The sequence below is a fragment of the Gymnogyps californianus genome, chromosome 21 (genome assembly GCF_018139145.2).
Source record: "Gymnogyps californianus isolate 813 chromosome 21, ASM1813914v2, whole genome shotgun sequence".
Taxonomy (NCBI): Eukaryota; Metazoa; Chordata; class Aves; order Accipitriformes; family Cathartidae; genus Gymnogyps; species Gymnogyps californianus.
The window spans coordinates 2531498-2545625 of record NC_059491.1 but is presented as its reverse complement, the minus strand read 5'-3'; the positions used below and the strand labels follow the sequence as shown (position 1 = coordinate 2545625).

General features: G+C 39.6%; 1 protein-coding gene and 1 long non-coding RNA gene across 4 annotated transcripts in view; one reads left to right on the top strand and one right to left on the bottom strand.

Annotated features, from left to right (window-relative positions):
• The window catches only part of GNB1 (G protein subunit beta 1), a 43810-nt gene extending 35803 nt beyond the window's left edge, over positions 1 to 8007 (bottom strand). For both annotated transcript variants that reach the window (XM_050909246.1, XM_050909245.1), the window contains exon 1: positions 7759 to 8007. The gene's annotated coding sequence lies outside the window, so the exon portion shown is untranslated. The remainder of the gene's footprint in view (positions 1 to 7758) is intronic.
• Positions 8008 to 8528: 521 nt separating this feature from the next.
• LOC127024650 (uncharacterized) lies at positions 8529 to 13124 on the top strand. 2 transcript variants are annotated; one of them, XR_007767586.1, is made up of 5 exons: positions 8529 to 8712; positions 9047 to 9145; positions 10242 to 10297; positions 10647 to 10683; positions 12219 to 13124. It is a non-coding gene; the product is annotated as an uncharacterized LOC127024650 (long non-coding RNA). The 2 variants fall into 2 exon arrangements; XR_007767585.1 differs by lacking the exon at positions 10242 to 10297.
• The last annotated feature ends 1004 nt before the right edge of the window (positions 13125 to 14128 follow it).

Sequence of the window (14128 nt, the reverse complement as noted above, 5' to 3'; positions counted from 1 at the left end):
GGGCAGCAACACCTCAGGCAGCAGCTTGCAAGGCACAACATCTGGACAGATACAAGCATACCACATAATCTCCAAAAACATTTGTAAGCTCAACAGCCTGCTCAGTAACCCTCAGCAAAAGAAGTCTAATAAAATATACCCTGTGTTACCACAGATGTCCCAATGAGAAAGTCCTTACAGTGAAGCATACACCATTAATACTGGGCACGTATATTTCGGTTTCCACTGAAGTTAAACTGCAATTTTGAAGTGCACAATTAAAAATTCTTCTGTCAGAGCAGTGTTGGAAATTTCTTTCAACATTTCACAAAAATAAAACAAAACCCACTTAGTTTGTCAAATAACTTCATGGTTTTGCAAATAATTTTAGGTAACCTCTACTGACAGATTTCAATAAATCCTAAAATGTCAGGATGAACACAAAGCACGTTACTGAACAGACTTTTAAGATGGCTCCCTAAACCTAGCCCAAGATAGGCAAGAAGGCCAGAAAAGCAGTAAGAAAATAAAGATGTATAGAATTAACAGCTCACCTGCAATAGTTAAGCAGAAACTCTTTCTTTCTTACAAAGAAAGAAAATAACTGGCATCAGCTGTTGTAATTAAGCCTACTATAACAGAAGAAAAGCCACAGAAGTAAGGCATTGCTTTCCTGTCAGTGATGTCAGCTTTGTGGGTGTTTGCCTTTCTGAAAGTCATACAGAAAGCCTTGCAAAATTTCTTATTTAGTCCCCCATACTCAATACAGTTCGATTTTGTAATAAGGATGAGCAAAATCAGCACTGATATCTGAACTGGTAAAATATTCACAACTACTTTGACAGACGGCATGCAGGAGTTTCCAGAGAGAATTATTTTGTTTTTACTTTTTTTTCCCCCTTTGCTAGGGGGAAAAAAAAAGAAAGAGCTGAAAATAGTGACAAAAATCTTTACATAGTTTTTAATATAGGACTGCATTACATAAAGCTACAAAAAAATTTATCTAATCCATCTAATTACAGATAATTAATATTTTCTTTTTGGGGAGTGCTGGCAGGCATTACTGCAGTTTTCAAGAAGACATCAAAAATATTCTCATATGAGAAAAACATGATAAACATAACTGGCAAGAAATTTCAGGCAAATCTTCCTCAGACCAGTATAGGAACACACAGAAAGAAATATTTAGCTATCTACAATTCAATTAATCCTTTAATATATAGAAGGTATTTCTTTTCTACACATAGAACCTTTAGAAATTGCAGTGATACGACAGGCTGAAATTCTACTTAATCAAATGAAAATACTTATTTTTAATAAAGCAGTTTCACACAAACTACTTACAGAAATGAACTACATTTCACATTAAAATGGCAACTAGATTTTTAATCACTCTTTCCCTTCACTATATTATCTGCTACTAATTTTTCCCCTCATCAAGTTCTAAATACTATCTATGAAAATAATTTGAAGATTTAGCCTATCTTTACCACTGTCAGTTACAGAGCTACCTTATATCTTGTCTCCTTTAAGCTCCCTCAGATCACCTTCTTCAAGCCTTCAGCCACATTTTCACTTATCCATTATGAGGATTCCAAAACAGACACAGCACAGGAGGATCAAATTTTAAACCTTCAGTCCCACCAAATAAAAAATAACTATAGCTCTTCTCTTCCTAAGTCTGTGACAAGTGACAAAAATACCTTGTTTTCAACAATTCTTAAGCCAAAAATATTCAGAAAAAATAACTTTAAAGCAAGCCTACCTGAGTATTCAAGTCAGTAAGAAATCTCAGAGATCTTGATATTAACCTACAGATTCTGCTTGCCCACAAGCCAAACAGGGCTCAGACTCATGAGCAAGTTTCCAACATTAGCTGACCCACAGGAGTCATCTATATGCACCCTTTAAGCCTACATTGAGTTTGAGATACTGGGATTAATTTGGTCCCCCATGAAAAAGGGCTATGCTTATTTGAATAACCTTGCGTTTATCTTAAGAGTGCAGGTATGGATAATTACCATGGAATAGCTGACAGAGGGTAACCTATTCATTAATCCAAAGCCAGGTCTTCTGAACATCTGCAACATCTTCTAAAGCATTCCTACTTTAAACCTGCTATAGTTATTTGTATTGGATTTCATCCGGCAACATGTAAACAACTGAAGTATTTGCTTCATAACTACTTTCTCAAGCACTTATTCCTGTGTCCTGTCATCCCCCCACCCCACCCCCAATGAACTAAAATATCAATAACCAGGTCAATGTGTAACATTTTGTATGGGATCCTTATTTTCTGCTACTTCAAAATTTTGAGAACCAAACAACTGAGTGTTCAGGTCAGTGCCGAAAATCCTGGACAGAATTTAAAGTTACAATTTCCAAGACACCCTACAAATTACACTTCCATGATATCCCCAAAAATATTTTTTTGGCTTACACACACAAATTACCATGTAGGCATCTAATTACAGCATCCCCAGTAACACTGAGCGTAAGATATACATAGCAAGCGACACCATATCCTAGCTGTTTCCAGATGGCATGCATGAATATTGTCATGTCACTACTCTCTAGCTGGGTTCAAGAAAGAAGATTCCTGGATGTCTAAGAATATACTGGGCAAGGCAAACATTACCCCCGGTACCTAGTACACTCAAGGTTCCAACTGCAGTCTTCCAGACAAGCAGAAATACTTCACTATATTTCAAGAGACTAACAATCATAACACATTCTATACCACTCTAATAAATGCAATGGACACAAGCATTTAATACAAATGAATATAGTCTTACAAGATATTAATTGTAAAGAACACATTTCAGAAGGTCAGCTGTTAAAAAAACAGGCCAAGAACATCTGATCTTTATGTTCCCCAAAATACTTTTAAATGTGTATTTTTATTCAAAGGCTAACCATCTCCTCTCTCTATTTAGAAGTCTTCTAGTGCTTTAATAAAAATGCAGTATTCTGCTTCAAAACCTATTTTGAAGTGTCCATATTTTTGTACTAGGAAGCCTTCCACAGTAATTTACATTGATTATTTTGGCATCTAAAGTAAAGGTACTGTTCATAGCCAGCTCAAAGCTTTTAAAAAGCTCTTAATGTTCTGCTGAACTACCAGTTGGCTCAAGTATCTATGGATTCTGCATACATTTCTGTTTGGTGAAAAACAAATCCATGCACACGAAATCCCCAGCATACTAGACACCCTGTGAAGAAATAATAAATTGAGATACTATGTTAAATAGAAACAGAGGGGCTTGGGGGTATTTTTGTTTTTTATCACGACCTTGGCTAATACTAGTTCCAACATTATCAGTGGGGAGAAAAAAAACATTTTGAATAGAATATGTATTCTTTTCATTTTGAGTCTGCACTTCGAGCAATCAAGAGAGTCCCTTAAAAAAATTTCCACTTTATCTTCAATCACGTGCTTAAGAAACATTTCATTAAAACAAGCTAGTTGCTTTCAAGGTTATAGATTTTTTCCCAGCATAACCAGTAAAATACCAAAAAAAAAAACCCCCAACCCCAAAACATTGGCATGAACATAGGCATTAGAGACTCCAAAGACAACTCATCTAAGCATAATTCAACCACTTGAATGCATGATTTCTCATTTCAACTCGCTAGTAACAAACTAGCGCTAAATGCAATTCTTGAAACAATACGGTATGCCATATGGCTAAAACTGGATATTAAAATTGAGAATATCAATTACCAATCCACTAATGCTGAGAGCCAAAATCCATGGACAGTAAGAATTTAATCCAATTCAGCGACTAAAACACGAGCTGAGCCCGACATACAGAAGACAAATGTATTGCTGGTTTCACAGAAAGCAAGCAACTCCAATTTCTTATTGCAGTAACTACAAAACTAGCTAACTGTAACACTTCCTTAACATTCCGAACTACAGCAGTGGGCATCGTAAGATCTGCAAAAGCAACACAAGTTTCATATGAATTGGCATCTTGTTTCACACTGATTGAGAAATCATAACTAAGTAACTATTTAAGAAGAAACAGTTATAGTTGTTTTCCACATGACCAAATTGAAGCCTCCAAAGCAGCAGGAAGTTATTACATACTGCAGCCACCAACATCTTGTTTAATTTCAGGAAAAGGCATCCTACAAACACAGAAGATATATATTTCTACTATAATAAAGGATCCTTAAAGTAATTGCATTAATTGAAGGATTTTCTTATTCTAAATATATTAGTTTAATTGTTCTAGTTTTAAAATTTTTAATAGCTGTAGAGTGTTTATTCTTGGATGATATTAAGAATGATGCTACACAAAATTCTACACACTTCCTAATTATACAAAACTTTATTGGTTACTTACACAAGAAGAATTCTCATTAAGTCTAAATACAACATTTTCAGATTTTCATGAGGTATAGAGGCAATTTCAAAGCCATTCTGCTAAGATTTACTGTGGAATTCTAACTTTACATGTTGCCGACGATTTCATGGTAGGATGCTTGCTACGTACTGACTTAGCAGCTGCAAGGACTAAACAAGGATAAATGCAATTTATCTTACCCAATGCAGAATCCCACTTCACCCTACTCCTTTCTGATCCTCTACTGAAAGGCCAAAGTAGTAATGCCAAAAACACTGCACAACTAGTTTCAAGTTCAACAGCACATTACAAGTACCATCAAATGGAACTAATAGTTTATTGGACAAGTATTCTTGATTAAAACATTGTTCTTGACATACTAGAGGAGTAAAATGCTTTCAGCTAATTTCAGCTTTTTTTTTCTTTTGCCTTTTTTTTTTTAAAAAAAAAAAACCAACAACAGAAGTCTCAACTGCAAATTAGCTTTTCTGCTTCCTAGCTTCTTTCTGTGTGAACTACAGCTGGGCTATTACAATAAACTAACAAACAACTGATTACACATTAAGCCATAGATAAACAGTACTAAAAAGACTGATATTACCAAAGGTTTGGAGGTCACTGGAATACAGAAGACACAACAAGCATTTCTTATTTTTCTTGCTGGGAAGTGTATTATTTTAAGCCTGAGTCCAGGATATCAAATATTTAACCAAGCCATTTTATTTAGGCTACCAAAGTTAAGAAGCTTGGCACTATAGTGAAATATCATGAAAGTTACAAACTGAAAGTCCATTTTTCTTAAAAGATGCTACAACACACACATAAAAGGCTTCAGAAATTTGTAATGTAATTTTAAAATGCAATACTTCACAGACACAGACCTGTTTTAATATCCCCAAAGCCTTTCTTATTCTTTCCCTTAAAAAGAACAGTTACCTAGAGTATGATAATAATTCCGGGTCAAAAGCAGTTTTAAAAGCCTCCACAAATTGTTAGCATTCTGAAGCAGATGGGAGACTCTTTTGTATTACAGAAAGATAACTGTCTGCACGGGGTCTGATGATTACCTGGCTAGTAGAGAACCAGTAACAGTACACAGCCCCAGCAGAGTCTTTGTATACCTGTGCTCTAGGTTTAAAACACTGTTTTTCAGCAACAGGCTTAATAAAAGCCAAGAACAGTTTGATAGTATTAAGCAGGCACGGCAAGGTAAAAAAGAAAATCATGTCACCCCTTTCTCCAGTAAGAGCCTATGTGAACATTTCAATAAAACTATTTACTCCTCCCACCTAGTTCCTATCTGGAGAAGCTCACAAAAATTAAGGAAAAAACCCACAGATTTCTTGCAGCAATCTTCCAAATGCTCCTCCTACCCCCACCCCAAAGAATAAGAAAGCAAAGAGAATGAGAAAGTAAATCTAAAATACAATTACAAAATAAGATCTAGTTTGGCAAAGCTGTGGTGAGGAGGAGTTGAAAAATGAGAGCTGCCTTGCTGCAAACGCCATCTTGTTGCAGCTATTGGGCCCAGGCACAGAAAGATCCATTCATTCACAGCAAAAAGAAAATCAAACACACACCCTGGCTAATCTGCAGCCACCAAAACAACTACACTATTATCACCCCTTCTCTTTCTCCTCTCCTAAAGCACACAAGCGAAAAAAAATAAACTCTGATATATTACATTTAGAACAAATTTAGATATTAATATAATATCTTCCTTTTCTCACATGTATTTCACGTACACATCGACAGCATTTTGTCTTGATTAATATTCTTGTGTTTAGCAGATCAGCTTAAAATATGGGATAAATCCCTCGTGATAAGGTGCGGATATTTTACAGCAGCAAAATATTTAATTTTTCAGTCTTAAATCACCTCTCCAAGTTGAGCTAACTATTCTCAAAAGCTGTTTCAATAATGACTTAAGCCTTACATTTACAGTCCTTTCCTCCTATTTTCTACTGTGGAGACAATACATAATAACGTGGCCGTCGGCATCCTAGAAAGGATGCCTTATTTAAAATAACGAGTCCCAACCACGACTTTGTTGGAGAATAATGAAATATCACATTAAATTTTCAGTTCATCTTCAGGAATGATAAATTGACATCTTACAACAACCTCTATATCATTCTGATTTTCTTCTGGACAAGATTTATTTTTTTTTAATAAAACATCTCGTCTCTTTCATATTTACATGCAAGACTTTACACCTCTTCATTTCCCACAAAGCTGTAGAATTAAAAATCCAACACCTTAAATATCCCTTGTATGGATAAAAAAAAAAAATACTGAAATCCTTTCAATAATAACCTGGGAATGGAAATAATATTTTTAACAACATTTCCGATGAGAAAACTCCATTTTTCTATTGTAGCAAACACCCTCCATGATCTTCGTTATTGCTGCTACGAGCACACAAAAATATGCAGCACCGTAATACATGGGGGAACAACAAATATGCGGTCTAAATCCATCTTCGGTTCCGATTTTAAAGAGAACAAAACCTTCTCTACCCCTCCCTCCCCCGGTATACACAGCATAAACCCAATCTGCGAGACCTTCACTGGATTGGGGGCTGCTGGAAGCAGTCTTACCCTGTTTGTCTCACCCCCGTCTCCTCTTAATCAGTTTTCCACCATTACAGCAGACACACCATAGCTTTTTCTTGAATCTCTCTCCAAATATTCCCTCTGCTGGCTGGATCGCTGGGGAAACTCGCCTTTTGTATCTTAACGCGTACAAGAAAACACCTCAAACCGTCTAACAGAGACCACTACAGCGTAATTATAATTAAAAATGGAACCCCGCAAGATCCAAGGTCTCCTCCCTTTTCGCCTTAAAGCCTTCAAGAGAGAATCAGTCCCACCCCCACCTTTTTCTCCTCCTCCTCCTCCTCCAGCTACAAACACACTTCTTTTTTAGGGGAAGCTCGAGCAGCGAGGAGGTGGGGAAGCGCGGGGGAGGGGGGCTATTTCCAACCCCGCCATGCTAAAAGGTGGACAAACCATTAGCCGCCCTTCTCTCCTGCGGGGGCCGTGAAGAACGGGTGGGCGAGGAGGAGGGCACCGCCGCGGCGGGGGGGGGGGGGGGGGAAGTGGGGGGGCAACCCGGTGCCCAGGCGACGCGAGAACCGAGGGAGCGGCGGAAGGGGAGGACGAAGGGAAAGGAGAAGTGCGGCAGCGAGGAGGAAGAGCGGGGGAGGGGAGCGGGGGACGGGCGCAGCCGCGCAGAGGAAGAAGGAACCGGGGATGAGGGGGAGCCGGGGCCGCCGCCGGCGGGAAGATGGCCTCAGGGTGGGGCCGGGACGGGGCCGGGCGCTCGGCGAGCCGGACGGCGGCGGGAAGACACAGGGGAGGGCGACGAGGCTTTTGTGCGGACCCCCCGCGCCCCCACCCCACCGCCTTTCCCCTCAGACGGTTACCTGCCCTTCCGGCCGCTGCTCATTAACCGGGCCGGTACGTCCGTCGCCCGCGGCTCCTGCCCGCGTCCCGCCGGCCTAGGGAGGGGAAGGGGGGCGGAGGAGGAGGAGGGAGCGGAGGAGGAGGAAGGGAGCCGCCCGCGCTCTGCCCGGCTGGTCCCGGGGAGGCAGCAGCGCCGGCCGGGGAGTCGAGTCGGAAGGAGAGAAGCCGCGGGGGAGGGGGGTGTCGCTGGGTCTCGACTCCTCCTCGCGCGCTCGGTGCCCGCTCAGCTCCCCGCAGCCATCGGGAAGCGAGAGCCTGGGCGCGGTTAACCTCCCCCCCCCCCCTCCGCCCCGCCCGTGCTGCCCGGCCGGGAAACCCCGGCTCGGCTCGGCTCGCTTCCCCGCCCCGCCCCACCGCCAGCCCCCGGCACCGCCCCGCCCTGCCCCCCCTCCCCCCCCCCTACGGGGTGGCGGCGCCGACGGCAAGCGCAGGGTCTGGCCTCGCCGCGCCGGAGGCCTCGCAGCCTCGACGGGGGACCCGCCAGCACGGCCGGGAGGGCCGCGGCCGCGGTGCGCGCTCCCCGGCCCCCCCCCCCCCCCGCGCGCGCGCACAGGCGGGCAACGCCCTTCCAGTCAGCCCCGCGGGCGGCGGGAAGGGGGACGCGCGCGCGAGTGCCCGTCTCCCGCCCATCGTGGTTTGGTTCGGCCCCGCTCTCGGGCGCTTCCTCCCCGAGCGCGAACAAAGGCCGCGGGCGGCGAAGGGGAAGGGGGGGGGTGTTTCGCTTCTGCCCCGCCGCGCCCAGGCCGCCCCTGCAGGCCGAAAACAAGTGTTTAAAAGCCTGTCGTGAACAAAAGAAAAACAGACCCGAAAACAGAACCCCCAAAACGACGTTATTTAAGTAGAGAATCTCCCTGAGAGAGCAGGGCTCAGAGGAGGAGCAGATACCCCTTCACCGGAATAAGACAATGTTGAATGTAAGAACTTTGGGCTGCTGAGCACGAGTAAGGGGGGGGGTGAGAGCCAGAGATCTTAAAACGCTACTTGTGAGAAGGCTAGCAAGCAGTAAATACCTTCATATTACCATTTTTCCCTCAGGAACTTGACAACGAGTGACAATTCAGTAGGCTTACAACTTCTTTTTTCTAACATTGCTTATAAGGGTACTTGCACAGCCAAAGTTTCCAGAGCCTTCTTTTCATATTCTTCTCACAGGATGAGCATCCATCACCGCTCTGGAACGCATTGCAGAAAAGAGCAAGTCAAAGGAAAAATAAGGGAACATAAAAAAATGCAATTTCTGTTTTACAGACTGGGCCTCATGTAAGCCAGGCAGGACAGATGTTACCAAGATGGAATCATTTCACACCAGCACTCACATACTAAAACATTATTACTTAATAATGGAAAGTAAGTATACATAAATATTGCATCACTTTTTCTCCTATCAACAGGTCTAAATCTGGGTGTTTTTTCCCCTGTTTGTTTATACTTTGTTAAGAAGTGAGATTACCTCGCTACATAAGAAATTACCTTGCTATCCAGAAAGAAAATGTTGTAATAAAAAAAAAAAAAAAGGTTGAAGAGACTACTTTTTATGCAAACTCTCCCCCTAGTAGTTGCTTGCTTCTCCAGAATTTAAAACAAACTGTTACTTGCCATCATGCTTTCTGGGAAGGTAGGCGTGGTTACCTGTAATTAGTAATGAAAGAACAGGTTTGCCAATTGAACTGTAGGAAAGTGGGTTGGCTATTATTCAGGTTGTCTGTTATGAATAACTTTTAGATCATGGTGTGGTTAAGCCTTTGTTTTTCATAATCAAATGTTTGTTTTTAAAAAACCTGTATACTGCGCTAAAGCTTTAATTCTTCACCCTGGGATTCACAAATAACAAAATAAGAGATTTACTGAAATTAGAATAAAGGATTCTTGAATTATGGTCCCAAATTGCTTATATTCTATTCAGTAACCATGAGGAAATAATTTCTGTTCCACCCCTGAAAGAAATACGCATGCATGTGCATCGTGGACAGGAATTACCCCATTAAAATCTGTGGAACCACATGTATGCAGGTTGGGGATGTTCTTTAGGTTGGGGCTAGAGATTCATTTAGCATTCCTATCTGCAAAATACTGACTAAATGTAAGTGCTTAAGGAACACCACAAGTTTATTAGATATTTACAAAGTTTTCTAGAGATTTCAAAAGCAGTTACACACATTACTGCAGTGTTTAAGCCAAAAAGTCTCAGGGAGATTTGTAGTAGGCAAGTTGCATGATTTTTTTTTTTTTTTTTTTTTTTTAAGTTAGAGATTGCTTTTATGCATAGCAGAGATTAAAATGCCCTTTTGGGGATACACCACGATTTGTGTGGAAAAGAATGACCACTTACTACATCAGGGGGAAAAAAAGTATGATGCATGAAAGATTCAAAAAAAAAAAGAAAAAGCCTTGATTTGCTAAGGAATATTCCTAAGTCTTATGAGATTTTCTGGAAAATTTTCAGCTAACACTGGATCATACAGAAGAAATCTGTGTAATGAACAAAAATAACGTTCTGAGGTTCGTAACAAATAGTAAATCACATTTTGTTTCTTCAAGAGAGCAGTGGCAATGAGATTTTGTTATTGGACTAGAAGAATTGTTGTGTGAATTAACTATATCGTAATAAACTAATGCATGCTTTTTGCCCATTGCACGTGCCTTATCATACAAATACTTACTGCTTTTCTTCCTTATAATTCTCTTACATGCTTTTACTAGTGGGACAATTGTAGTACCTAAATGTGGGGGGTTTTAATAAAGTACACATTCAGATCTTATCCTTTCCTAGGAATCTCTAATTTTTTTTGCTTTCTAATTTTTATGCATTCTCTGTTTTATGAGAGCTAAAGGGAATTTCTGTCCACAGGTCTGTGCTCTGCCACCTCTAAATCCATGGAATTTGGGTAAGGAAACTGGACCAGCCAAATGTGTTTATACATGCCAAGTATAACCACATATATACATAAGTAATTTTTCACCACACCTATTCTTTTGTAAAAATACAACTATTGCAGTAGTTACTGTTTCTGATCCAGTGACTTAATTATATCTTATTCTCCAGTGAAAAATTTGATTGATATATAGTTATACTACTGGTATGAAGAGGGATTATGAAGATTGGAAATGGTTGTTTACAGGGTGGAGGGTTGTTTCAGGTGGGGTGGGTGGGGTTTTTTGGTTTTGTTTTATAAATCTCACTGGAGAAATCAGTTTTGCTGCATTTTAAAATTTCAGAAGAATCACACATTACTGTGTGCAACACAGTGTTTAATTCTGATGTCTTCATATAGTCCTGGGCTGGAAGCTAGTGTATATGCATTAGCTTTATTTTTTTAATTTCTTTTTCATTTTTAATCTTCATTATTTTGTATGTGCATGCAGATACATACAGAAAATGTCCTAGATTGTAGTATTCAGTGGAAGAGTGTGCAAATCACCAGAAATAAGTGGACTTATTCGATATATGAGTTTATCTCTTTCTGTATATTACAAAAAATACTGTATGTAACTAAAAATTTAGCTGAAAATATCTGCTAATACCTGAAGATCTAATATACATAATTAACAAAACCAAATCTTTACGTTTTTTTCGTTAGTCAACTTTGATGTAGCTAGTATAGCCAAAGCAAATTAAAATACCTGAAATAGATGGGAAATGTAACTCACACAATTTCACAAAATAGTGAAACATCTCAAACATGAGGCTTCCACATATGCTAGGACTAGGTCAGCTGATGCAAAAATAGAAGTTTTTCTCCTGAAGCTTGGTTTAGATCTAAAGAAAACCTCTCCTGTAAGCAAGTTGCTCCATAGTTCTCAGTTGCAAAATTTCTTGCACCTTTTTCTCAATCAGCTGATATTAACCCCTTTATAGAGAGCATACTGAATTAAATGAATCTTTAGGCAGTTTCACTAGTTTGTGTGTTTGTTCAGCTGTTTCAAACATGATGACAAAACTAGCCAGAATCTGTCATAACTGGTATGCTACTAGAACACCTGTTTTTGCAGGCTGCTCTGCCATTCAAAACCTGCGTGTTACAGCACCACTATAGCAGCACACTGGTGGTGAGGCTGTGAAAAATCATTATTTCAAGCCTTTTGTGGAATACAAAGAAGTTGGTTGTTAAAATGAAAAATGGCTGTCTCAGTATTACTGTGAAACTTTTCCAAATGGGGAACAGTTATGCCACACATAGTTTTATACTTTTACCAACTCCTGATTAATAGGGCATCTGATTAAACAGAGCCAATGATTGCATACAATCAAAAGTTGCTTTCCAGCTTTCAGCCTCCAGGCTCTGCTTTCACTCTTACATGTGTGTGACTGCCATCAACAGGTAAAAATGAAGGCTATTGAGAGGCTTTAAAGTATTTGTGAAATACAGACTTAAGAATTTTGACAACCCAAAATGCCATTTTTCTTCCCTCATCTGCAAAGGTCTTGCACTGCATAAGAGAGAGGGAGTGGAAGTCCTGGAATGTTTCCTACATACTGGCCTTCTCACTTATGTGTCATGGTCATCGGATCTGTAAAACTTTGTCTCACATCTGCAGGATGCCATATGATGAAACTCAGTGGCTCAGATAGCCACGTGTGTCCTATTCAGACATCTCCTCCTATTCAAAGGCAACAACCTTCAATCAAACATGCAGATTAGACAGGTTATGTTAATGAACTGCTTTAGGAATCCCAGCTACACTTTCTGTTAGATATGCGGCTTAATAGTAAGGCAATTAGAAATGCAGAGCTGGAGGGTACAGTTGAATTTTTGAGTCCAGTAGCTCATATGACAAGTAACCATGCCACGTGATATCCTTTAAAAGCTGTGGAAACTTCACCTTAAAATTAGTTTGTTTGGTTTTTTTCTTTGCTAGTCCACTTGTAAGGCAATTTGCCTCTCAAAGGCTTATTGCATTGTTTAGAAACAGTGAAATTTACTCATTTAATGATGCCATAATGCATACTGCAGTACTTTTGGAGGCATCCATATCAGATCTTCATCAGTGTAATAGTTAAAAAGGCAACTGCTGCTTTTCTTAGGCTGCAGGAGTAGGAAGTCTTGTTCAAAAGCAAAACCATAGAAGGACAGATATTGCATAGTCCTGAGAGAAGGTGTTCTTGTTCAACAAGACCAGCAAGGATGTAACGTGGTGCCCAAAGTATTAACAAGTACAAGTTTTATTTGCAAGTGAGATTACCATTGCACATTGTTTAGAAATACACTGTATTAATGTTTTATTGAATGTTTTGTCAGTATTTTTGTAATTTCTAAGAAAGTAATTCATTTTTGCATACAAATAGCATTGTTACTGCATTGTTATAATAAAAATTTACATATTGTTATCTGAGTAAATATACTGCATGATTCTTATGATAACTCAAGATGCTCCTGGACTCTGAAAGAATAACTGTCACTAAACAGGCATGAATTATGCTTTCTGAAGAAAGGGTGAAAATCAGTCGTTCTCAAAATTGCATAGCTCCTCAGATAGTATAAAAATACTACAGAAGTAATAAATAATTATGTTTTGCCTACTTCTCTATTTGTGAGTTCCCAGGTGAGTGTTGCTAATGGACTTACCCAAAATAGTAACTCAAAGTACCACCTCATATTCCAGAATCACACCAGCACTATTTCCCATTCCAGAATATTTTGTTTGCCTTTGTGTTCTTTGATTTCTATAGTGTGCATTCTATTAAAACTGCAGAGATTCATAGAGACATTCATGTGATTTTGATCTTGTTTGAAGTTCTCACTCCATTTGGTCCCAAAAGCAATGCAGAACCCTTGTTTCTCCTGTCTTTCTAACAAAATTAAATGAAGCTTATACAATGTTTCAATTTCAGCTATGCTTCAGTCCCAAGTCTGTTCAATCAGGAAGTCTTTTTTTTTAATTATTACTTTATTTTTTTAAACTGATTCAGAACTGTTCCAACCTGTTGTTATCTGCCAGTTCTTTAACAATTGAATGAAAATCATGGCTGCTATTTTCTGAGCAAGAACCCAGGTAGCAGAGTATCAAGATCGTTCATTAAAGAAAATAAATAAATAAAAGTGTACTGAATAGAACTGCTCAGTGAGACCAGGCAGAGGAAAAAGTAGGAGTAACTCAGTCTCCTTAGTTACATTCTACATTCTCACAGTTTGTTTCAGTTTGCCTATTACTATGGAACAAAAGAGTTATTTTGAACGAATTCTGAGAACAAGGCATAAAATTAGCAAAACTGTTTTAGTCTGAAGGGAATATAATTGACAAGATTTTAAGGTAGGGGGAACTAGTTTTGAGAGTCTTCATGTAATTTAGGACAAAAAGGCAGGAAAATCCATATACCTGAGTTTCCTAACT